Here is a 26,097-nt window from a genome sequence, read left to right as displayed (position 1 = left end):
CATATATCAACCATCACCTCACCATCACACATGCCGCCCATCATCACCGCTGCCCACCACCCGCCGCCACTGCCGCCAATCACCACCATCGGCGTCCTTCGCCACCAGCACCCACCTCCACAAACCATCGCCATCAGTGCCAGCCAGCCACCACCTCCAGCCACCCGCCGCATCCATCAATCATCGCCCCCACCATCACACACGCCGCCCACCGTCATCACTGCCCACCACCACCTCCACTGTTACCGCTGCCACCACCTCCACCGTTACCGCCACCCAGCTCCCCACCACCACCACCACTCACTACCATTTTAATTTTATTTTTATTTTTTTCTTACCTACCAACAATACAAAGTAATGATCCATTTCATTCCATGTGGTAACCAAACATTTCATTGGAATGATAATAACCCATTGCATTCCTTTGTCCATTCCATTCCGTCGTCCATTCCATTACCCCGTACCAAACAGACCCTTAGTTTTGTAATTTAAACTTCAAGTTTTTGTATGTTTTTTTAGTACTACTTTTTTTACTAAAGCCAGTAGTTTTGAAAATGTCCTTAAAATAAAAAAAATAAAAATTCTATTTACCCTTCTAACCTGTTCATAAAATCTAATATGTTTTTTATGTAGTTTTTTTATAATTTTTTTTATTCCATAGCAATCTATTCCAACAAGAAACAACATTTCTAGAAAACGTTTACAATAAAGCGACAGACAAACGGGCAACAAGCTGCGCCGTTACCCATTTTGAATAGCAAAACCAGTCCTACTAAAAACGAAGTTTTGACACCTAGGAGTTGAAGATGTTCCGTGTATGACACACTGAACCCTACTAAAAAAATTTACAGCCTCTGGGGCCGGGAAACCAAATGTATCAAAAGCAAATGAGAGAAAGACATGTTGATTCTCTAAACAAGCTTTCGCGTGTTTAACAATTTTGCCTGATTCAGCCTTCAACGCAGCCTGACCCACAACAAATCCACGGTCCCTGAGCCCAACAAGAGGAGACAATCCTGTAAGATCCACACAAGCGTGTTTCCCCCCTGCCCACCGAACACAAGAATATCAGCTGGTCGTAAGGTAGACCTCCCTTCAAGAGGATCCATAAGAAAGTTAACAGGGGCCTCCTTTTTAGCAGAAATCCCTGCCCGTTTAAAAACATCACACAAAACATCCTTAATCAAATCATGTCTGTACTTAAAGCCAGACAATTCTTTACAATACACCGCATAGTCTCCAAAATTATCCAAACACCCTGCGACAAATTGGGCAAAGCTTATCTAGTTATAATATTTTTATGAAAATATCTAACATATTGGAGTATTTGTTTTTTTTTTATCACAACCCACTTGGAATTAAACTTGGCGTGACGCTTACTTTGGGCCGAAACTCATTAATCTGGAAATTTTATGAACCCCCCAAGAAAATACATATAATATGTCCAAGATTAAAAAGAGAGTAACAAATATGCATTAAATAATTTTCTATAGCCTTCACATTTTTTTTTAGTCAAACATGCAACAACGTTTGAACTATCCCAATGTAAGTGAATTTTTCTGACGATATATATATTAACGGTTTATACTGATTTTGACGTTCAAGACTTAACTTAACCATGAATATCATCTAAGGAAAAAAGTCACTACAAAAAAAATAAATAAAAAAAAAAAAAACTCACTCAAATCAGGTTTCAAACATAAGAATATAAAGATCTTAAGCTTTAATCATTAGTCCGATGCTTGCATAGCCTCTCCACATTTCAGTCCATAAACCTAATCATAAAATGTTAAAACCGTATATAAACCAACCGACCTACTTGCGCGTAAACTATTAAATCATTACAAACGTTATGAATGCCCGTAATAACAATAAAGAAACAAAACGTATGGGTCTAGTCATGAGTGAGCCAACTCACATGCGAGAGGAGCCAGATCACATGCAAGAATCATATTCAAGCCTCATTTCTCGTAGCACGTCATGTTGACCTGTCGGTGTTAGCGTCCTCTCATTGTTTGACTTCACTCACGAAAAGATTCCATTAATTCCACACATATTAATTAAAGCATGCATCCTAAGATCTATCTACATGGAATCTCTAGTTCCATACTAAAAGTTACAATTATAATATACAAAAAAGATCTTGAGAAAGTGAGTTCTGTAATGTCGGGTTCGCAAAATGGTATCCCGATTCATTCGCAAAACAGCAAACACCCTCTAGATTCCGGTCACTCTCGATTAAATGAATTGGGATACAAACAAGAACTCAAGCGTGATCTCCCGTAAGTTTTCTTTTTCAGTTCAATCTCAAATATATATATATATATATATATATATATATATATATATATATATATATATATATATATATATATATATATATTTTGTATGGACAAATATGAGTGATGCATGGCTGAACTGAATCTTGTGACTTGTGTCATTTTGAAAATAGCAGCGCGCTTTTGTTTTCACTTATATTTGTGTGTGTGTGTATGTATGTTTTTGTGTGTGTATGAATTTGAGTGATGTAGAGCTGAATGCAATGTTATTTTGGAAATTGCAGGGTGTTGTCGAATTTTTGCGTTTTCATTTTCGATCATATCGGTGCTTACAGGTGTAACAACACTGTATAACAGTGGGTTGAATTTTGGGTGGACCGGTTGTGCTGGTGTACGGATGGCTGGTTGCGGGTACGGTTCACCATGGCTGTTGGTTTTGTCCGTTTCGTCATACCCGACTTCCGGTGGTCTTTATTACTAGAGTGCCAAACTTGCTGGCCATAAGTGGGCACCATTTGCGTCTTGGATTACTGGCTGGTAAACTTTTTAGTTTCCTTATAATATTTGTTTTACGATTCTTCGACATATGTTTTCTGTATTCTTGGGTTTAGTCTAAATGAGTTCGGGTCGTGTCAACCTAGCAAGTTTGAAGTTGACCTGCTTAACCCATTTATTAACTTTTTGAAATTGGGTTTACGTAATAACTTAAACTAATTGGGCATTTTATGCCAAATTTTAAAAGTTTAAAAGTACATCTTCGTAGTTTAAACATAATTGCTTTGAAAAATATAAATATGTAAATTTAGGATATTAAGCTATTAACATGTATTAAAAGTATTTAGAAAACTTTACTTTCTCTGTTTAAACCGGTCGTGTGTAGGTCAACCCCCCCCCCCCCCCCCCCCCCCCCAAACACACACACACACAAATACACGTGTTGATTTTAGTTTATGTGCGTGACATAATATTCGAGTTCGTGTAAAATTTTCAGTATTGACCAGTCAACACGGCCCATTTAGCACCCTACTAGATAGCTAAAGAGATTCATTATAATGAGCTTTTGTGAGGAGTGTTAAAAATCAAAATCTTATCTAAAAGAAGGAAAATTTCCATCTAACATAGCACTTGGTTATTTATTTAATTCTTTTTCTTTTTTGGCAGGTACAACATTGTTGGACAGGTACATAAAAACATACACCTTCTGTTCCTAATCTCTTCAAACTTCATAATAACAAATATAACATAACTTACTGCAGTGGGCTGTCACAACAAGTATCAACTTCTCACTGGCTCAGTTGGTCCAAGTAATCATTCTTTTGAGCACAGGTGGCAAAAATGGCGGTGGCTACGTCGCGTCTAAGTACACAGTTTTTATGATTCATGGTGGTCTTCTTCTTCTTCTTGCCTTCATAAACAGCCTCCCGATCTCGTGGCTTTCTTTGGACAACTAGCAGCCGCATGGAATATTTTAGGTGTCTTTTTTTAATGATTTGCATACCCGTGGTTGCAACAGAAAGGGCCAGCATGGAGTTTGTTTTTACACATTTCAACACGGATAATGAAGCGGGAATTGATAGTAAACCGTATATATTTCTTATTGGGTTGCTTATGAGCCAGTATACATTTACAGGGTATGATGCCTCTGCTCATATGGTTAGTTTTCGACCCGTTTATGTTCTTTTTAAAAATAATACAAATTATTGTCATTATCTGTTTTGATCTGCTAATAATTTAGCTGATTTTTTTGGTTCTTAGTCTGAGGAAACAAAGAGTGCGGATATTAACGGGCCAAAAGGGATTATTAGCTCAATTGGAATATCTATAATTGTTGGATGGGGATACATACTTGGCATTACTTTCACGGTTACTGATATCCGAAGCCTTTTAAGCCCGGATAATGATGCTGGTGGGTATGTCATTGCTCAGATGTTTTACCAAGCGTTCAAGAGTCGGTTTGGGAGTGGTACCGGAGGTGTCATTTGCTTGCTTGTGGTTGCTGTAGCTATTTTCTTTTGTGCCATGAGCTCCCTCACAAGCAATTCCAGGTACTTCTGATTTTTTTGATTTTGTCATTTAGGCTTGAACATTTTGGGCCAATAAATAAGAAAATGAATTTGCATTTGAAGCTTTTGGCATTGAAAAACTGTCTCAAAATAAAGAATTTGGTTATTAATTATTATTTATTATTATACATATTAGGCCTGAATGTTATGGGCTACACAATATATTAGTTTTTTTTTTATTACTTTACATTTAATTTATAAATATATGTTTAATAACAAAAATCAATCTTTATGGGTTTGGTTCAGTTATAAAAGTCAGTTAAGTATTTCGCTTTTCAGTACTGCAAAACTGAAACCGCACCGGATATTTGGTTTTCCAACAATCATAAAACCAACCGTCGGTTTTGGGTTAGGTTTGGTTATTTATGTTCCGCTATGTCAGTAATTCACGGGTTTGTTACTTTGGTCTCATGCGCACCCTACCTAAAAGCTTGATTATTTTTGACCGGGTTGAGCACAGTAGACATGGTCCAAAGACCGGTTATAGGTCCAAATGTCAAGGTTCTGTATACTTATTTTAATCTTTTTCATAAATTAAGTTATATTTATATCTAATGTACATGGAAATCTAACAATGGAAGGAAAATGGCAGGATGGTATATGCATTTTCAAGAGATGGAGCAATGCCATTGTCATCACTATGGCATAAAGTCAACCACAAGGAGGTCCCGATATATGCTGTTTGGCTCTCGGCTTTCATAGCGTTCTGCATGGCCCTTACGGTACGCGATTGGTATAAGTTTTATTCCAAATACCCGAATTTAATACGACATAACTAACAAAAAAAAAGATGTACATAAGTAAACATGATCCTTCTAATGTTAATAGTGTTTTAACATTTTAATTGAGAGTTAATATTGAAATTAATATTAGGATGGCTTCTAGTGTGCTTATGGATCCGACTTGTTTATAAATGCAACTAAATTATAAAACATTATTTGGGATTAACTTATAAGAGACAAATTAGAGATGCACAAAAAAATTGCGGTTACAAAACGAGTATTGAAACCAGTTTGACAAAAACTTGACACGTAGGGTTGAAATCGGGCGGTAACCTTAAACTTTGGAACTGGTTCGAACCCTGTCAAACCTGACCCTAAACGGTTAGAGGATCTTGTTTAAAATCCATTTTGACTATTGGCAGAAACCGGTTAGGCCAAAACATGGTTTTGACTCAAAACTCGATTTGTGCACCTCTAAGTCAATGAGCGAGCTAACGAACAAGCTCACTTTGGCTGGAGTTCGCCTCGTTTACAAATTGAATTGAGCCAGCTCAGCTTGGCTTGTTTATAAACTAGTTGGTTTCAAGCGAGAGTTTTTAGAGCCCCTAGCTTTCTGAACAACCCTAATTATGATTTGTTTCAAGTTTGATCATTAACGAACCAGTTTTGCAGTCTCTAGGGAGTATAGTCGCATTTCAAGCCATGACATCAATAGCAGTGATCGGGCTATACATAGCCTATGCATTACCGATATTCTTCAGGGTCACTTTGGCCCGTAGCTCATTTGTACCCGGGCCTTTCAGTTTAGGCCGGTTTAGCATCGTTATTGGTTGGATAGCGGTTCTTTGGGTCGTGACCATTTCGGTGCTATTTTCTTTGCCCGTAGCATACCCGATTACTGATCAGACTCTCAACTATACCCCGGTGGCAGTTGGTGGTGTATTATTATTGTTGTGTCATATTGGATTGTGAATGCACGATACCGGTTTAAAGGTCCCATAACAAATGTTGGTACTCATAGCAATGTATGAGCATGTTTGATGTTACGTTGTTTAGGGAGTCACTTTTGCAATATTTGCGTTGTACTTGGAATTTTAGTGAAAAAAGATATATATGACGCAATGGATGTATGTGTGAACCCTTGGGTGGGCAAAAGTGAAATTGCACTAATTTTGACGTTATTTTTTAAACTTGTGAAAATAACGTTAAAAGTGGTGGAAGATTAATCAGGCATCATGTGGTGGCGTTGATAGCCGAAAGACAAGGGTGCATGCACCAATCGGCTGGTGTCCCGATGGTTGAGTGTTACGTGCCTTATGTCCAAGGCTTGATGCAAAACTACTATCGAGCCGGGGTCTCACTGGAAGCAGCCTCTCTATTCCTATGGGGTAGAGGTAAGACTGTCTACATCTTACCCTCCTCAGACCCTAACATGGCTTTGCTATTGGTGAGATTTACTGAGTATGATGATGATGATGATGAAAATAAACTAAGTTATTGAAAGAAGAAACAAATAATAGAAAATTGTAAATTAAGACTAACTAGCATCTAGTACCCCGTGCGTTGCGCTGGGTAGGTGAAAATGAAAAAAACGGCAAATTTTACGGAATACCCGACAATCGTATAAGAAAAGCTTTTAACTTTATTAAACATAATGAATCAAGAATTCCACACAAAAGTCTCTAAAACAAATTAAATGTAAACTTATATTTACAATACCCATACATCAATTTAAGAGTAAAATGGTAAATATAAAAGCATCCCAAGCAATGTTATCAAACCTGGACTGGACATCGACCCATACATTTTACCGGGTCACAGGTCAGACCGGTCTGGAAGGTCAGACCGGACATTGAACCATATGTTATAAATAATAGAGAAAATTACCTTTTGAGTCCCTGGGGTTTTAGGGCGGACTCACGCTGAATCCTTGAAAAAAAAATGAAACTTCATGAATCCCCGTCGTTTAAAACTTGAACACGTTGAGTCCCTCCATCTAACTGACGTTAACCTTGATGTTAAATTGAGGGTTATTTTTGCCAATTTCCTCTTTCTATTACACTTGCCCAATCTAAAACTCACTTTACCCTAACATCAAAATTACAGTCGACATCTTCATCAGCCATCGTTCACCATGTTCTTCATTCATCAAAATATCGTGAAATTAAAACAAGATTAGGGTTCTCTTTCTTCTTCATCATTGCTGGTCTTCTTCTTCGTTCTCCATCTTCTTCAATGGGCCGTGGAGCGTGGAGGATACGTCTTCCTGACGAGGAGTTTTCTCTCAACACTAACAGTAAGTTCCAAATTAGGGTTTTTTTTTGTGTGTAATTAGTTAAGTTATAAACAATTTTGTGTTATTAGTTCAAGTTATAAACAAAGATTGATTTTTTTTCTTTTAATTACAGATGATAACAACCTGTTTACATTTTCCATGGGGGCGAGTTTTCTCAATTTCCTGTAAGAGCCTATGGGGGAGGTCGATCAATTTTCATCGATAATGTGAAGATTGGAAAAATTGGTAAGGGTGATTTGGTCGATATGGCAAGGAATTTGGTCGATATGGCTACCTGTATACATTTATACCATGTACAAACTAGGGGGGGTGTTTTTGGCTTAGCTTTTATTTTTAAGCTTATGCTTATATATTAAATTAGCTTATAGCTTTTTTTCTATTATTTGATAAGCTACTTTTAAGTGTTTGGATTAGCTTATATTCTACAAGTTAATTATGTTTTTTAATAAGTTGTTAAATCCAACATTTTTTAATTTGTTAGAGTAATAATTACTAATCTACCACCATTTAAGGACAAATGAGTAATTTACACCTTTAAACAAATAAGCTTATATCAAATAAGCTAAAAAACCATCTTCAAATAAGCTTTTTCAATTAAGCTTATATAAGCTAATAAGCATAAGCTTAAAAAGCTAAGCCAAACACCAAATTAAGCTTATTTTATAAAAAAAGCTAAAAAAACTATAAGCCTTGCTAAAAAAGATAGGCCAAACACCCCCTAGATTGGTATTCATTAATAAAATCTTTCTTTTAGCATTCATATTTATAAAGTAAATAATTGAACTCAAATAAACTAGTATGTATAATGTATTTACTTTAAAAATGCCCTTCTAGAGAAATAAAGTCATAGTTGTGAATTTCAAACAAAGTTTGCTGTTGAAAAGTTTTTCAACCATTTGAATATAAAGTTTGAAAATCAGTTTCATTCCTCTGGATCATCTATGGAGGACCAGTCCACAAATATACTCTTCTTTATTACTTGATCAACAAATCAAATAATCAAGGGGAAATGTTTGAATTGGGTTTTTTTATTCCAGGATGTCCAAGAAACGATACCGCATATGGTACTGTTGTTTGGATTGCTAACAGGGAGACCTCAATTGCAGATACATCAGGCATGCTCAAACTGGTGATTCGCAGTGACAAGGACTCAGAAACAGGGTTACAAAGATTCTTAACATCTTGTAATAATTGTTACACATTTTAGTATATACTTTAATAATTGCGTTAAAGTTCAATCATGTTTTTAATATGATTTATTAATGTAAAGTTTGTTATTTGTTGATTCTTGTTAGATTAAAAAAATGGTGACATACGAAGCTATGGAAGGAATAAAGGAAGCAAATGCTACTTTATATTGTTAAATAATAAACATGTTTAGTATTTTACAATTATGTGTGTGCCTTTTGCATAGATTTGGAGGCCAAAGAAAAAGAGAAAAAAGTCATGGGATGAGAGGAACAAGAGGTCGACTGAGGATAAAAGAAATAAAAGAGTTGAAGAGGTGGAGAAAGTGTTTTCTAAGGGAGGTAAAATGATAAGAAAAGGAGACACGGTAGCATGCGGTAAGTGTGGTGGTTTTGGTCATAATGGTAGAAGGTGCACCGGTAATGGCGAGACAACAACTACAAGTGAACAACATGGATGATAGTATTGACTTTTTTAGTGTTTTGGTATTGACTTTTTGTGTTACAAATTGTGTAATGGTATTTACTTTTAGTGTTGTGGTTGACTTTTTAGTATTTTGGTAATGACTTTTTAGTGTTTTGGTATTGATCTTCTGTTACAAATTGTGTAACGGTATTGACTTTTATAGTGTTAAGGTGGACTTTTTAGTGTTTTGGAATTAACCCCACTATCAATTCATGACTTTTTAGTGTTTTGCTTATTAATATTGTTTCAAGATATTAGTGTGCATGATTCTTTTCATCATCGTATGTCGTTTTAACTTTTACTCATGTGGGAACAATAAAAAATGGGCAAGACGGTTGAATATGCCGATGATGAACCTGTCAAATGAATAAGGAATCAAAGAAAAACAAGAACGTGACTGATGATGATATATTGTTTACATTATCAACAAAATTATCACCTAACCTCCTTTTATATTGGTTACATTAACATATTATGCAGCAAATAATGTAATATTTTTTGAAAACATGCAGCAAATTGGCCCATAAACATTCTGTTTCAAGCCTACATCCTCAATTGACCAGCTCTTAAAAAATATGTAATTAAACAACTAGAAATTCATAAATTACATGTTTACATAGTACAAGTACAAACAACACAAGATCTCAAAAGACAAACATTCAACTAATTCCTAAAACAGTCTTCAATTTTGTGACTTCCTTAGCTTTGGTTCTTGCATACTCGTCTTTCTTGTACATATACTCTTGACCAATGAATGGATTCTTTCACAACCGCGACAAGTAGGAGAATCTGCAAACAAACTAATAGTATCGAAAATTAAGATTAAAACAACTAATTTCCTTCACAATTAACCTCAATAACAACGAATATTATTGAAAATTAAGCTACAAACAAACTGATTGTGAAGCTAAATATAATCTATATATACCAACTAATTGTGAAGGATACTAGCTCTTTACTCCAAATACCTCAAGATCGACTTTTACTTCCCTTGAATAATTTTTTAATCAAACATCCTACCCTAACAATTAACCTAAACATGGAGGTCCCTTTAATAACTTTTTAATCAAACATCCTGCCCTAACAATTAACCTAAAAATAGCTGATATCATTAAAATATAACCTAAAAAACAACTAATTTTCTATTTCTCTTAACTAATGGAGAGATTTGGGTCTTGAAATACCTACACAACACAAGAATAGTCGACCAGGGTTAGCATGTGTCCGGAATCTCCCAAATGAAGAAGAAGAGAACTGTGACATTATGGCTCCAATTAAAGATGGGGGAAACCTATGAATCCAATTGAATTAGGGCTTTGATCGAATTAGCTTTCTGATGGAATCGTGGAGAAAAAGAACATTCACATTATTGAAGTTAGGGCTTGAATGATCGTGGTTATATTCACCTGTTATAATACCTGTTATAATGAATCAGGGGCATGGTAGTAATTTTATACTTTTTTGGATGGAAAAATCTAACGTCAGTTAGATGGAGGGACTCAACGTAATCAGGTTTTAAACGACGGGATTCATGAAGTTCAATTTTTTTTTTCAGGGATTCAGCGTGAGTTCGCCCTAAAATCCCAGGTACTTAAACGGTAATTTTCTCTAAATAATATATATATTTATTTATATATCCTATAATAAGTTCACAGGTACATACATTTTTCCTAATGCACTACATGTAAAAGTTAAAAGTCATTTGTGTTGAAACTATAGCATTGAAGATGAAGAATGCAATTTGAATTAAAGTAAAGGTGAAAAAGGGAGAAAAAAATACGAGGTAATATGATTTTAATCTAAAAGGCTAAATGCATAACCGTCATAACCAGTTTATCAGTTTCTCCCCTTCATCTCCCATCACAAATTTCTATCCAAAAAATCAACATGATATTCGATTCCTTTTCTAGTTTTCTTTGTTCAACGCATCTGAGCTTTAATCTAGAAGAAGAATGAGAAATTAGGAGAAGACTGCAACTATAACTCGATTATGGATCTAAAACTGTTGTTGCCGGATATTAATTTTAATCAATTGTGGCCACCTTTTGATTTAATAAAAGAGAAAAAGGGGTTTTACCGGTTCAACCGGCAGTTCACCGGTTTCGATCAGATCGTAAACCGTCAAACCCGGGTGGGCTTTTAGAAAACGGGTTATATGTGCGAACCGGACCGGTATGCTTACCGGGACAGGCTGGTCCGGTTTGAGTTTCAAAACATTGATACCAAATGATAGGAATCATATGTTAGGTTTTGACTCTAATAGTATTTTGCAATTGTGGGAGGGGGTATATGTAACTTTTACCTTTATAAATAAAGAGGAATAGTGGCTTGGGAAAGGGGGAATAGAATTGGTTAGTTGTTAGGCTCATTGCCATGTGTATGAGAAGGGCATAGCCCGGGACCACTTGTGGTTATTATCCTTGTGATCAAATCTTTCAATTTAATACAAATATTATCTTTTGATTTTCACCATCGTTGTTATAAACATACCAAAACCCCTATCATTGGTCCGACCTGCTACTTCTACTCTACCATAGCGCCGCTCGTTTCTCAATTCAACCAGATATATTGTTTCACTGATTCAATCAGATCTATCTAGGGTTTCAATCAATTACATCTCTATTTCAGATCTATCTCCAAATTCCTTCATCTATTTTAATTTCTTCAATTTCTGATTTCATCATGGTGAATCACACCTCTCGATTAGATACTCACGAACAACAAATTCTTCAACTCCAATATGATGTTACCGAGATCAAGGCATCTCTTTCGGTATTGAATGCCGATCGTGCGGAATCCGCTAAATTCCGCAAAGTTCTTTTAGCATGGATGAAATCACAGGAGAAGCAACCTGTTGACGATTTTTCTGGATCGGGATCCTCAGGTTTGGTATTCTCGCCGTCCGGGCCCAAATCTGACCCTTCTGATCCTTCATCTGGTTTACCCTGGGCCGTGAAGAAGGTCAAATTACCCGAGTTTTCTGGTTTCGATCCTCAAGGCTGGATCCAAAAGGTGAATCTGTTTTTCGATCTCAATCAGACTCCGGATGCTTCTCGTTTACAGCTTGCTCGAGTGAGTATGATCGGTGTTGCTCATCACTGGTTTACGGTCCTCACTCAGGTTCGACCATCTCTTTCGTGGATTGATTTTCAATCGGAATTGTTGCAAAGTTTTAGTGGTCTTACGATTCAGAATCCGTTTGAACAATTGGCAACTATTAAACAATTTGATTCAATTTTTAACTTTATTGATGATTTTGAGTATTTGTTGTATTTGGTTCCTCGTTTACCCGAACCTCAAGTTATTGGTTATTTTCTTGCGGGATTGAAAGATGATGTCAAACAGAGGGTTCGTTTACATCTCCCAACCTCATGTATTGATGCGATGTCATTGGCTAAGGATGTTGAGTTGATGCTTCGACCATTAGACTCTCATATGTTGTCGTCTCGTTTTCGCTATTTTCAACAGTCGGGATTATTGGGCTACGGGTTCGGGCACCGTCTTGAGGGTACGTCGAAGTCTAAACCTGCTGGAAACTCACCTTTGAATTTTGCAAGTGGCCAAGCGGGTCAAAGTGATCGCGGTGTGTGTGCGTTCCTTATCTCGCACCGAGTGGGAGGAACGTCGGAGAAAGGTCAATGCTACAAGTGTGGACAGCTCTATAGTCCAACTCATAAATGTCCCGATGGTAGACTTCGTGTGATGTTGCTCGGAGATGATGAACCATATGGATTCGAGGGGCTGCATTTTCAGTTGGAACATATGGATGATTTCCAACCGAATGGGGGTTTTTGCTTTGTGTCAGGGTCTTCTACCAAGCCTTGAGGACAAGGCTTGTGTTATAGGGGGAGTATTGATACGAATCGTATGTTAGGTTTTGACTCTAATAGTATTTTGCAATTGTGTGAGGGGTATATGCAACTTTTACCTTTATAAATAAAGAGGAATAGTGGCTTGGGAAAGGAGGAATAGAATTGGTTAGTTGTTAGGCTCATTGCCATGTGCATGAGAAGGGCATAGCCCGGGACCACTTGTGGTTATTATCCTTGTGATCAAATCTTTCAATTTAATACAAATATTATCTTTTGATTTTCACTATCGTTGTTATAAACATACCAAAACCTTATCACCAAACCTTCACAACAAAGCAACCATATGTATATGATTTAGAAAACGGGTTATATGTGCGAACCAAACCGGTATGCTTACCAGGTAACGGTCGGACAGGCCGGTCCGGTTTGAGTTTCAAAACATTGATACCAAACCTCCACAACAAAGCAACCATATGTATATGAAAAGTTCAACTTGCATACATATAAATGATAAAATAATATTTTATTCTAATGGATTGATTTAAGCCTCGCAGCTGAATGAGCAATAGTACAGGTGGTACTCACAAAAGAAACCGCCAACCGCACAAATGATGATCTTTTTTGTAACAAAGGAAATTAGAGCAATCCAAACACTTGCACAATTTCAATAGTCAAAAGAAAGCAAACAATGCAAAGTTAGCAAATTAAAAAACCTATAATTATCCATACGACAACCATATTTATAATAAAACTAATTTATATTTATGACTATTATATTAAAACTAAAACTAACATGTTAAAGAGCCAACAACCATCACAGAAGTTACCTCACATAAGTCACCTCCAATCGCAACAAAGGAAATTATAGAAAATTTAACACCTGCAAAGTTTGACAGCCAAAAGAAAACAAACAATGCAATAGCAATTCAAATTAAAAGTAAGGTCCTAGTTATATATCAGAAGTGGAATGAGTAGAACAACAATTATTGTACTGATATGTACTGTTTAACAAAAGAGAATCATGTTATATTGTCAAGTTGAGGCTCAGGTCGATATCACGGGCACAATATACATTGCTACGCTAAAAACCAAACATAATCAATCAATCAATCATACCCAGTAAAATCCCACCGACAGCAGAGCTATAGGTAGGGTCTGGGGAGGGTGGGATGTAGGCACACCGTACCTCTATCCAAAGGAATAAAGAGGTGGCTTCCAGAGAGACCCTCGGCTCTAAGAACATGTGTATGAAGCAAAAAAAGGAAATCAAAGTTTAACAGTTATATAAAAAACTACTACTAATTATAATAATATTAATAAAAAGGTCACAGTTTAACCGCAATATAAAAGCTAATAATAATAATAATAAAGTATGTAAGGGAAATACCATTATGGTATGTATAGGGAGAAGTATAGGGAGAAGAAGACATAAATCGATTTGAAAGGACGATTTATTTAGATCACAACCATAATCAAAGACATAAATCGATTTGAAAGGACGATACACAAACATAACCATCATACTTTCGAAAACCCAATCATTGTCAAAGTTAATACCTACTAATTATTTAGATCACAACCATAAGCGAACATTATGACGCAATTAAGAAGTAAACGTGAAGTCAACTTAAGGCTCAGGTCGGTGTCATGGCTGCAACATACGCTGCTACGCCAAACCGTACATCATCATAGCCATAAACCGATCTGAAGAGGCGGAATCACAATAGGTTCAGCTCCGAACCATGGTTGTATCATAAGTTGCCATGCGTATCGTATGACCGAAACATCATCACAACAGTAAATGAACACCATTAGATTTGTAATGAGGCGGTCTCCACCTTTCATATCGACAACCTAGCCATCTCAATTGGCAATCCAAGCCAGCAGGCTCACATACACATAATTGCTAGAGTCAAAAGTCAATTCCTTCAAATTATTAAAATACTACTGTTGAATGATAATGTAATTCATTCGATATCACAACAAAGCAAGACAAAGTAAAGATCAATTTGTAAAAAGTCATAACATAGCAGCACAAAAAGTGTAGCTCACCATTTTACGCTGGCAGAGAGAGGCATGAAATTGAACATCGCCGTCGTCTAGGGTTTTATGAAATCGAACCCGACAACAGACGAATCAGAGGCTCACCCAAAAGAAACAAAGATAAGGTGAGTAATTAATACCTGAACACAACTCCGATGAACACCGATGAGAGAGACAATATTTGCATGTATAGATTTTGGTAGAACATATAAAAGAAGCCCATAGAACACAGGTATCACACATGTAATCAACCAAAAAGACGTGTAAAACAATCAAGTCGATAGAAATTGTACAATAAACACTGCTCATGGTACATTACACTAAATCACTTTTGTAAAGGAATAGTGAAATACACACGGATCCTAAAGTTATATAATATAATATAGAATAATATTTACCTTAAAAAAATAATAAAGACATAAATAAACATAAACTTGATTTGTAAAAGTACTAGGTTATAGCCCCGCGCATTACACACAGCCGGTACCAAACATTTGCAATTAATAATATTTTATAATAAATCATTACAAATTATATTTAACAATGCTTTATATACAATGCTTCTTTTCAGCTGCCTTTGGAGCTGCATCCAGAATATTCTCCCCCTTTTTGGCATCAGCAGCAGCCTGAGCTTGCTCAACAAACAATGGTGCAAGAGAAGCAATGCTTGTTAGTTCTGCCACTTGATTTCTTTAATCCACCAGTTGTTTTCTTAACTCATTTGCAAGAGTGTTGAGAAAGTTTCTTAGCATGGTGGTGTCTATATTGACTTTGGTGTTGAAGATTTGGAATTGGGAGGTAATAAAGGATTTGATCTCAACAATATCTAGGTTAGAGGTCGTGACACCCTCTTGAGAGCTAGAGCTTTGAGATGCTGGTGGCTTTTGAGTGACTATTTGTTGGATGAATTATTGGAATTCACTCTGAATGGAGGCCAACAATTGGGTATTATCATAGCTTTGTTGGACTGAGGTTGAGTAATGTTTGAAATAATCTTTTTGAGCTCCATGACTTCAGAGTTCAACTTATGAACTTGATCCGTCAACACCTGAATGATTTTAGCATCAACTAAAAGAATAGTCTCATATGATGTTGTGTCATCAGTAGTTTTACCTACATCAGGAGTTTTATCTGAATCAAAATCAAACTTTGCATACTGAAATTGATCAGATGCCCCTTTTTCTGGGTACTGGGACTTCCAACTGGATCAAATATCAAGATATCAACATTTGTTGCCAGGATTGTTCCTAAACCATAGTCTAATTGCGAAATAGTTGTTTCTACAGTCGTAGTGGTTGTTCCAAATCCCAAATCCAAATTCTATGTAGTGATAGGGATTGTACTCTCCTCTTGCTCTGGGTGAGTAATACTTGTCACAACATCAACAATTTTATCAGTGGTTTCCCTTTTAGGTGATGTGGTAAAGAAAGGACTGCGTTCATGTAACATCCTAGATTTCATAATAATAACTAAAGAAAGTTTATGTTTTGAAACGTGCGTTAATATTTAATTAAGATTAAATATTATAAAGAATATGAACTTGGGTGGGGGGAAATGGAATAAGGGATGTGATGGGCCTTAGGTCCATGGGCTTAAGAGACTATAAATACTCCCTTAAACCTCCCTAAAACCCTAAACGCCTCATTTCTTCCCATCTTATTTTCTACACACTCTAAACACACACACACACACCCATGTTGCCATAATCGGCCGAGAGCAAGAAAGTGAGGTTCAAGATTAAACAAACTTAGATTCTTGATAGATCTTTGATATACAAGCCATATACAAGATAAAGGTTCATAACCAAGCGAAACCGTAACTTTAAAACGAATAAAGGTACGTTCTTGATCTTTAAAGTTTACGTTTTTATGAACGGTTAGCTATGAAACTTAAACCTAGAGTAGATTGGGTATAAACGAACCATAAAGTAGCAAAATTGATGTTAGAAACGAACTTAACGAACCCATGGCTATGCACGGCTCGTTTAAAGAAACCCTAGATCTAGTTTTGAGCATCTTAGCCATAAAGATCCAAGCTTTACGATCATTCGGGTTAAGTTTGGACCGCAAACGGTCAAGGAAACGTTTGTGGCTAAGGCCGAACCATAAGAAGCGAATTAAGGTCACGAGATGTGTGTTAAGGATGATAAAACGAGCCGGGGACAGCAGCTCAGTAAGTTCGCTTACATGCAAGTTCGCTTACACATAAGTTCGCTTACAATTAAGTTCGCTTACAAGCAAGTTCGGTTAATCCAAGTTCGCTTACATATAAGTTCGCTAACATGCAAGTTCGCTTAATCCAAGTTCGCTTACACACAAGTTCGCTTACAATTAAGTTCGCTTAATCCAAGTTCGCTTACATTTAAGTTCGCTTACAATTAAGTTCGCTTACATGAAAGTTCGCTTACAGCAAGTTCGCTTACATATAAGTTCGCTTACATTTATGTCCGCTTACATTTAAGTTCGCTTACAAATCCAAGGTTCGAATGCAATGGAATGAAAGAAAGATTACCAAAGAAAGGAAGATATTAAAGTAAATGAAAACCATAAATTCAATTATGTTAGGGTTTAAGAATAGAATATAAGTAAAAGTAATCTAATACAATAGGACAAGTATTGATGCGTGTAACTCATATACAGTTAGCAGAGCTCAAATAAAGAAAGGATTAACAATTAACGGAGAAAGAAACAGGATCCAGGTGAGTTTCTAGCCCCATTTCCTTGTTATGTTTTCGGGGCTGTGTGCATACTCAATGTGAACGTTAATACACTTAACTTAAATGGTAAGTGTATATTTTGATGATGAATGTGATTGTTATGTTTAAATTATGAATGCATGCTTGACAGTACGTGAACGACTTTCGGGTATTGCACGTATTGTTAAGGAAATTATGGTGTAGTATGTATGATATGAGCATGTGAATAAGGAAGTATGTATGACTATGATATGTATGATATTATGTATGATATGTATGAATGTGATAATGGGAAGGATAATGAAAGGTAAAGTAAGGTTAAAAGGTTGCATACCATACTAATATATGCGAAGGATAAAGGGTTGCATACCCTAATAATATATGCGAAGGTTAAAGGGTTGCATACCCTAATAATATACACGAAGGATAAATGGATGCATACCCTACTAATTTATGTGAAGGTTAAAGGGTTGCATACCCTAATAATATATGCGAAGGTTATAGGGCGTAATGCTCTTTAAAACGTAAGGTATGAATATGAAAGAAAGAAAGTATGAAGGTAAGTAAGTATATTTTAAACAAAAGTATGAAAGTATGAAGTATGTAGTTATGAATGCGTGGTATGTTGTATGATTAACTAGAACTCACTCAGCATAGCTGACTTTTAGTATGCACGCAGGTGAGTAGGATGAAGCAGCTAGCTTGAGCGGGGCACATGACAGAAGAATAAGAGGCTGGCAACTGAAGACCCAATAAGTTTATGTTTAATGTTTTTAAGTTAAAAGACAAGAACGTTTGATTAAGACAAGTTATGAATTTAATATGTAATGTTTTATGAATGTTTTAATATTCCGCGAAAGTTTTAATTAACTCTAATTATTAGAACTGTATTTATGAGTAAATCCAACGTCCAAATGTAGGGCACCGGTAACGGGGCCTTACAGTACAACAATGTGTGACTGTTTGGTAATTACTTAAGCAACTTCTTCAGTGGTTATGATATGATGTTCCAATGGGGGTGAAATAGAAGTAGCCTTGGGAGAGGGGCTTGGAATTGGAGTGTAGATTAGCCCTTCAACTCTTTGATGTGCATCCCATGTGCTTACAGTAGTTTCCTTTTGTGAGGAAGACTGAGGAGTTAGCTTGGGTGGAGGTGTGACTAGTTGTGAGGAAGTAACAACTATCAATTTTATTTGTGGCTTTTGTGTTACCACTGTTGAGTCAGGCACATCATCATCCTGAATTACCTTTTTAGGTTTCTTTGAGGGTTTGGCTTTTGTAGATATTCTGGAAAGTTTCTTTTTGTTTTTGGTGTGGGTTTTAAGATATTGGGATGTGTATCTTGATCACCTTGAGAAGTGGCCTTGTTTTTGAAATTTCTGTTAGAGCATCAACAGTTTGTTCAGGTTCCTCCTCATAAACCAAGGTAGTAAACAGATAAAAATCTTGGAAGTGTTAAAAATGGTTTACCTTTTGGTGTAGACGTTGTCTTTACATTTGAAAACAAATCATTAAAAAATGATTTTGAAAGCAGTAATTTATCACCAGTTAGAATGGGATATGCCAAATATTGAACATTCATTGGCAATTCGTTCCAACTAGTGGTTTTGCATGATATACATTGAAGCAATGTATGAAAAGAGAACTTTATTGCAGAGGGAAATAAGTTTTTGTATAGTGTTGCCTTTTGAGTAGAACCCAAATATCCCCTCTCAATGAGTTCAGGCTTCAGTGTGGATGCAACAATTTTAGTAGGAAAGTCATCATCATTCAACTATAAAAGTTGCAAAATGAGTGAAGATGATACAAATACCTCTGTTTTTCCCACCTTAGATTTTATAAACAAAGGTGTTTTATTGTCCTCTTCATATTGAACCGAAGCATGCTTCCAGAAGTCATTAAGGGTTTGAGGATACATGTCAGAATTAATCGTGAGAAGGTTAAAGTAAGTACTGTCGATGAGTACCCTGATCATGTAATCATATTCTGGGTAGGTTGAACTTCTGGTGAGATATGGTAACAGGTTATGTTGGTATTTGAATGGTAGGTTTCTAGGGTTCTGATCGATGTCGAAAGGTCAATCAAAAATATTTGTAAAATACCTTTACTAGCTAGGGCAAGTAAGGTGTCGAATCCATAGGGAATCAGTGGAAAGAGCAAGTGGAACTCAATTTCTGTTATAAAAATACTTAAAAGTGGACAGACGATGTCAAGCGATTTAAATGAGTAGTTTGTAAACAATTATGTGAAAATAACCAAACTCCAGGGTTCGGGTTTCGAAACAAGTTAGGAAATAGATAAACTTCTTTGGACGTTTTCGCGTTAAAATATGTAAATCAAAAGACTTAACTATTGGCTATGTTGATCGTCATATCTGAATCTGAACAATTGACACGGCTTAATGAAAATATAATTGATAAATGGTATTACTTGTTGAAACACAAAATCAATAATATGGTTAACGATAAACGGGTCAATGACGAAAGAACTTAATCCTAATTGTTGATGACCACAAATCAATTAACTGATAAAAGATTAAGTAATCAATTAATAAAAACCGTTGAAGCACAAAATCAAACACAAACAATTGATCAACCGAATGATTGATCAATTACAAATCCAAAGTTATAGTTTTAGAATATCAAAACCTAACATGCAACTCAACCCTACACCCGGAGATGGTTATCAAGCCTTTAGCCTTGCATCTGGATCTTCATGCTCTTGATTATGATGTTGGAGATGGTGTTCATGGATCAATCTTGTGATTAGGATGAGTATTGGTGGTGTAAGATGGCCTCCAATAAATCCCCAAATTGATTATGAATGAATCGGGTCGACCTTAGGGTTTTTGGGCTTAAATATGGAAGAAAAATCACCAAAATCCTTTTTTCCGTCAGACCAACCGTAAGCTACGGTCTGGCCACCGTAAGCTACGGTCAGACCGTAAGCTACGGTCTGGAGACTCTGCCTTACGGTCCTGCTGGGCCAAAACTGTTTTCTTCATAAAATATTCGTTTGTTTGCGGCCACGTATTTGTATTTCAATTCCTATCATATCATGGATCATCACTTTTATTTCCACTCAATCATGAATACTCCAAGTTAGCTTCTTTAAGCTCCAATAAGCTCCGTTAAGCTCCGCACACCTGTAAACATAAAACCTATCAAAGTATTTGTGTTCGATACATATAAACAAGTAAAAGACACAATATAAAACACTTAAGGCGTGTACTTTTACCCACACATCACATCCCCACACTTATCATTTGCTTGCCCTTAAGCAAACTCTCATGCAACACATACACCTCGATCGATGGTTCATCAATTATCATATTAATACTAGTGAGGTATAAGGTCAGACCCAATTCCCAAGAATTGACACTTTCAAGGTTGATAACCCACCAAATAATTTAATGATACATTTTAAAATTATGAAACCGCCCAAACGAGTGTACTTTGTTTCCGGTTAAGTCACACATGTTCGTACCCCCTCATAATATAATATCTCTCCTCTCGATTTAATATCTGGACCAGCAAAAAATGTGCTAGTATCTCTCTGCCCTCAATACCAAGTATGAACACAATGTAATAAGCTTGGGAGCAAGTCATATCTCCACCCATTACCCACCGGTTGCATAGAGAAAAGAACTAAGGGTTTTGTTGTGGCTTAGGTTAGGGTGCGGAAGTGGATTTATTTAGTGACTTATGGTGGATGAAACCCAATTTATTGACACCAACAAACAAACGAACAAACAAACTCACTAACTATTATTTACAACCAATAACGACTTTAAATACGAACTCTTTTTGAGTGTTTCTTTAATTTTTTTTTCTTTTTCTTTTTTTTAAACAAAAACTAACATCAATATACATAAACAAATGACCCGAGACATACGTTCATTGTGTACTATGCTCGACAAACAACTTAAATACAACTCTTAACATGCCGAGTTTCATCCACAGGGTTAAAATAATAAAAGGCCAAAGCAAACAAACAAAATGGGAAAGGCACAAACTTGGCTCCTAAGGGATAATGTAGGGTAGGGAGTATTATTTTATTTTTTATTTTTATATGTAAGGCCAATATAAAGTGGGTTTTCTACAGTTCTTTTTCTCCCTACAGGTGGTGGTATTAAGATCTCGAAATGCATGAGACAACCAAGTTCTAGATATCATGGACATACTGGTTACTCTCTATAATGGCACTCATATGACATGTGTATATACTATATATTATATGTGTATTATATATAAAGCAAATCTCACACACATACCGGAGGAATTAGGCTGTCGACATGAAACATGTGTACCTGTCCCCATAACTCGTTATCCCCATCTAAACGGTTCATTTTAATTTCCTAATTTTTGAAAAACATTTGCATGGGAAGACTTTCGAGAAGCTTAAAAATTTACCATGACCAATGACTTCTATTTGGCATTAATACTAACAATTAACAAATTACAATTTCAGCTTTTGCGTACAATTAAGCTATTCTTAAGGCTAAAGATTTTTAATTTCTCCATATTTTTCTATCCCCATACTTGATATTTACATTGCCCACAATGTAACTCAGATTTTCAAAAACAGATGCAAACACGGGATATTCATACCAATTTCAATTCAATGGACAACCAATTACCCATCTCCGGATTTAAATAAAGTTGCATACCATTAAACGAAACACATAAAGTTTTTAAACATAAACATAGACACTAACACCAACCACACGACCCAAAAGTTCGGCACGCCACCCAACTACCATAAACACAAATATTAAATAGTTAACAGCAAATAAAAGATAGGGAAAGACACATGGACCTGATCATCAAATCTCTTATGTCAAACGAGTCCTGTTGATGAATACTTTTGCAACCTTGACCCACATGTATTGAATATGACATGACAATATCTACTTCACCGAATCTTGACAAAACCACCATGAGCTTCCCCACACTTAGAGTTCACTATGACCACAAAACACAAACAAAAAGAAACACGCAAAAAGAAAACCAAAAATAAAGAAAACAACACAAAACAAAAAGGTCGGGTTGCCTCCCGGTCAGCGCTAAGTTTTTGTTAAGGTCTTCAGCCAGACCGTTACCTCATTTTGTGATTATGGTGGTCTAATGGAGTGCTTACCTTGCTCCACCTCATTCTTCTTACTTCTCCAGCACAATGGTAGCTCTAATTCCTCCCATCTAGGCCCAAAACATGCCAACCTCCTTTGTTCATTCTCGAATCCTGGTGGTTTATTTACCTTCTCATTCTTTGGTTGTTTCTTCTTGTATGTTCCATCCTTTTCCTCATTGACCACTACTTCCATCACCTTATTAGTATTGTTTGTTGAACTTATTGTTGCTCCACTTTTTACATCTACTGCATTTAACTCTTCCTTCTCTCGTTCACGCTTAGACCTGTCAAAAACAACACTTTTCTCCTTTTTGGTGCCATCTTCACATGTACGGAGAAAACACCCATTAGTAGCACAAGACCTAGAATAATTATTTTCAAAATAATAATCATATGAATTTGATAATATATTTAAATTAACTTACGGTTACCGAAGGTCATGCAAACTGTTCCGTCTCGACAGTTAATCTGAGCATTTGAACTAGCCAAAAACGGTCTACACAATATCACACGGGGTTCTTCTTCCTTCTCAGCCGGTACATAATCAAGTACCAAGAAATCCTCAGGGTAGTAAAAATCACCAACCTTTACCGCAACACCAACCAGCTTCCCCCGGGGTCGTCTTCGAGTGAAATAAGCTAACACCAAGGTGGTATCAACTTCTTGTAAAGGTCCAAAATCAAACCGGTCATACACACTCCTCGGTAGAACACTCACACTTGCACCACAATCAACAAGTGCCTTGGTGGTCTTGAACTCACCAATCTGATTAGAGATGAGTGGTGACCCGTTTCAAATTCTTCAACCGTGTCATTCTCCACACTATATTCGATTGTGATGGCACTGACTGTGCATTTTTGGAGTTTGATGAACCACTACTTTGATGGCTCGGATTCTTCAAAGTGTCACTTGGTAGTCTAGATGGATTTCTCTTTAGGCTCGCAATTTCTTCAGCTAGTTGACTCACTTGTTTATCTCTTGCAGCATTTGCCTTCTCTTGGAGTTCCATCCTCTGATTCATTTGTTTCAATAACACTATCACATCCTTAATCGACTCCTCTTTGTTACCAGATGAATTCCCATGCCACTGCTGAGAACTATTTTGATACCCTTTATTGTAACCCCCCGAATCTCTCTGATTGTACCCACTCTGACCGCTGCCCGAACTATTACCGTACTGTTTTTGGTTCGACTGATAACCTGTCTTCTGAGAACTGCCTTGAAAATTCGGGTTCTGTTGTGTGTTCGGGCTTACATAGCTGAAGTTTGGATGATTCCTGAGGCCCGGATGATAAGTATTTGAGTTCATATTATTGTATTTCCTTTCACCCTGCACATAGTTAACCTCTTCTTCTTCTTCTTCTTCTTCAGTTTCTTCATCTTGCACAACCCCACAACTCGCAACCTCGTGTCCTAATTCCCCGCAACCTTCACATACCGGATATGTTTTTCCTGAATTTCCGGTTCCTTGTACACCTGCAACCAATAACCTATCCATCTTGTTTTCCAGTCTATCCATTCTATCATCTGACCCATGACTTTCAACTGTTTTTACCACTGACCTTTTTGACATCCTGTTCGACTGTGCTTGTCTCTTTGAATTACTCGCGTGTCTTTCCAAATGTCCCCAATCCTCGTTTTCGTCATTTGCAAGAAAATATCCATTCGTGGTGGCTTGGAGATCACGAACATCATCATTTGAGAGACTATCATGGAATGCCTTTATCAATTCCCATAAGGCAATCCCATGATGTGGACAAGTCCTCAACAATTGTTTAAACCTTTGGAATGATTCATAAAAGGTTTCACCGGTGATTTGCTGAAAGTTTCGAATGTTGTTGCGGGCTTCTGTGGTTCTCTGGGGGGTATAATACTCATCTAAAAACTGTTGTGCCAAATCTACCCACGTGAAAATACTAGTTGATGGCAACGATAAAAACCACTGCTTTTCCGCGTCTTTCAAACTGAACTGGAAAACTACCATCTTCACCTCTTCCGCAGTAAAACCTTGACTCGAGATGAGTGCGCATATAGAGTTGAAATACTCAAGTGTATGTATGGTTCTTCTGTAGCCTTTCCATGAAATGTCGGTAATCCCGTTAAACTGTTCTGCCTTACCGAAAAAGTTCTTCCCCGTCTGATTGGAATGATGATTGGTAGAGGATTCGTAGCCACTTGTGGAATGAAATGGCTTTGAACACCTCTGACTGGTGGTGGAACAAATGCCCTGGGAACTCCATAATCAAAATCATAGTACGGTTGTTCATAGTTTTGTTGCCGTCTTGGTGCTCGATCTCTCTGATTTTCGGGATGATTCTGTCTAATTTCTTGGTCATCACGGGGATCTTGTTGCTGATATCGACCCCGCTGTTCATCTCTACGCTCCTCCTCATCCTCAGAATCGTAGCCAAAATCGTCGCCTATGTGCCAATTTTCCACCCGTGCACGAGCACGATCAATCTCAGGTCTTTCCTCTCTTAAATCATTCTGTCTTTGACAGTTCACTAGAGTTGATCTGATCGAAAAGTCGTCATCCATGTTTCTGGGATTACGGTTAACATCTCTTCGGTTGAATATATTACGGTTTCTGTCACGGTTAACGTTCTGGTTTTGTGGGACAGGCCATTCTTAGTTATTTGGTTGGTAGATATTCGGGTCCTTTCGGTTTTGGTTACTCATGGTCTCTTCTTTTGGTGTTATGATTTCGGGTATTTGGTTTAGTATGGGTTTCTGAACTGCTCGGTTTCGTCTTGCTGTTTTCTCTATTTCGGGATCAAATTGGAGCGGCTCTTTCTCACGGGAATCTCGTCTGCATCAACTTGTGAAGCAACCTGCACAGACACAAACACTAAGACCCTGCGTAAAATCATCGAAGAAAAATTAAAAACAAAAACTAAAAACTAAGTTAAACTAGCACTTTGCACGTTGATTCCCCGGCAACGGCGCCATTTTGATCGATGTCGAAAGGTCAATCAAAAAGATTTGTAAAATACCTTTACTAGCTAGGGCAAGTAAGGTGTCGAATCCACAGGGAATCAGTGGAAAGTGCAAGTGGAACTCAATTTCTATTATAAAAATACTTAAAAGTGGACAGACGATGTCAAGCGGTTTAAATGAGTAGTTTGTAAACAATTATGTAAAAATAACCAAACTCCAGGGTTCGGGTTTTGAAACAAGTTAGGAAATTGATAAACTTCTTTGGACGTTTTCGCGTTAAAATATGTAAATCAAAAGACTTAACTATTGGCTATGTTGATCGTCAGAACTGAATCCGAACAACTGACACGGCTTAATGAAAATCTAATTGATAAATGGTATTACTTGTTGATACACAAAATCAATAATATGGTTAAAGATAAACGGGTCAATGACGAAAGAAATTAATCCTAATTGTTGATGACCAC

The 26,097-nt window shown here is 36.7% G+C and overlaps 1 pseudogene; it reads left to right on the top strand.

The window, feature by feature from the left end:
- The first annotated feature begins 2,163 nt into the window (after nucleotides 1-2,163).
- LOC143607529 (amino-acid permease BAT1 homolog) lies at nucleotides 2,164-9,008 on the top strand (annotated as a pseudogene).
- Nucleotides 9,009-26,097: the final 17,089 nt, after the last annotated feature.

The sequence above is a fragment of the Bidens hawaiensis genome, unplaced genomic scaffold (assembly GCF_021521415.1).
Source record: "Bidens hawaiensis isolate Kalapana, Puna unplaced genomic scaffold, B.hawaiensis_p1.1 tig00083255_1, whole genome shotgun sequence".
Classification (NCBI taxonomy): domain Eukaryota; kingdom Viridiplantae; phylum Streptophyta; class Magnoliopsida; order Asterales; family Asteraceae; genus Bidens; species Bidens hawaiensis.
The sequence above is the reverse complement of the archived record's forward strand: the minus strand, read 5'-3'. Positions and strand labels throughout refer to the sequence as shown.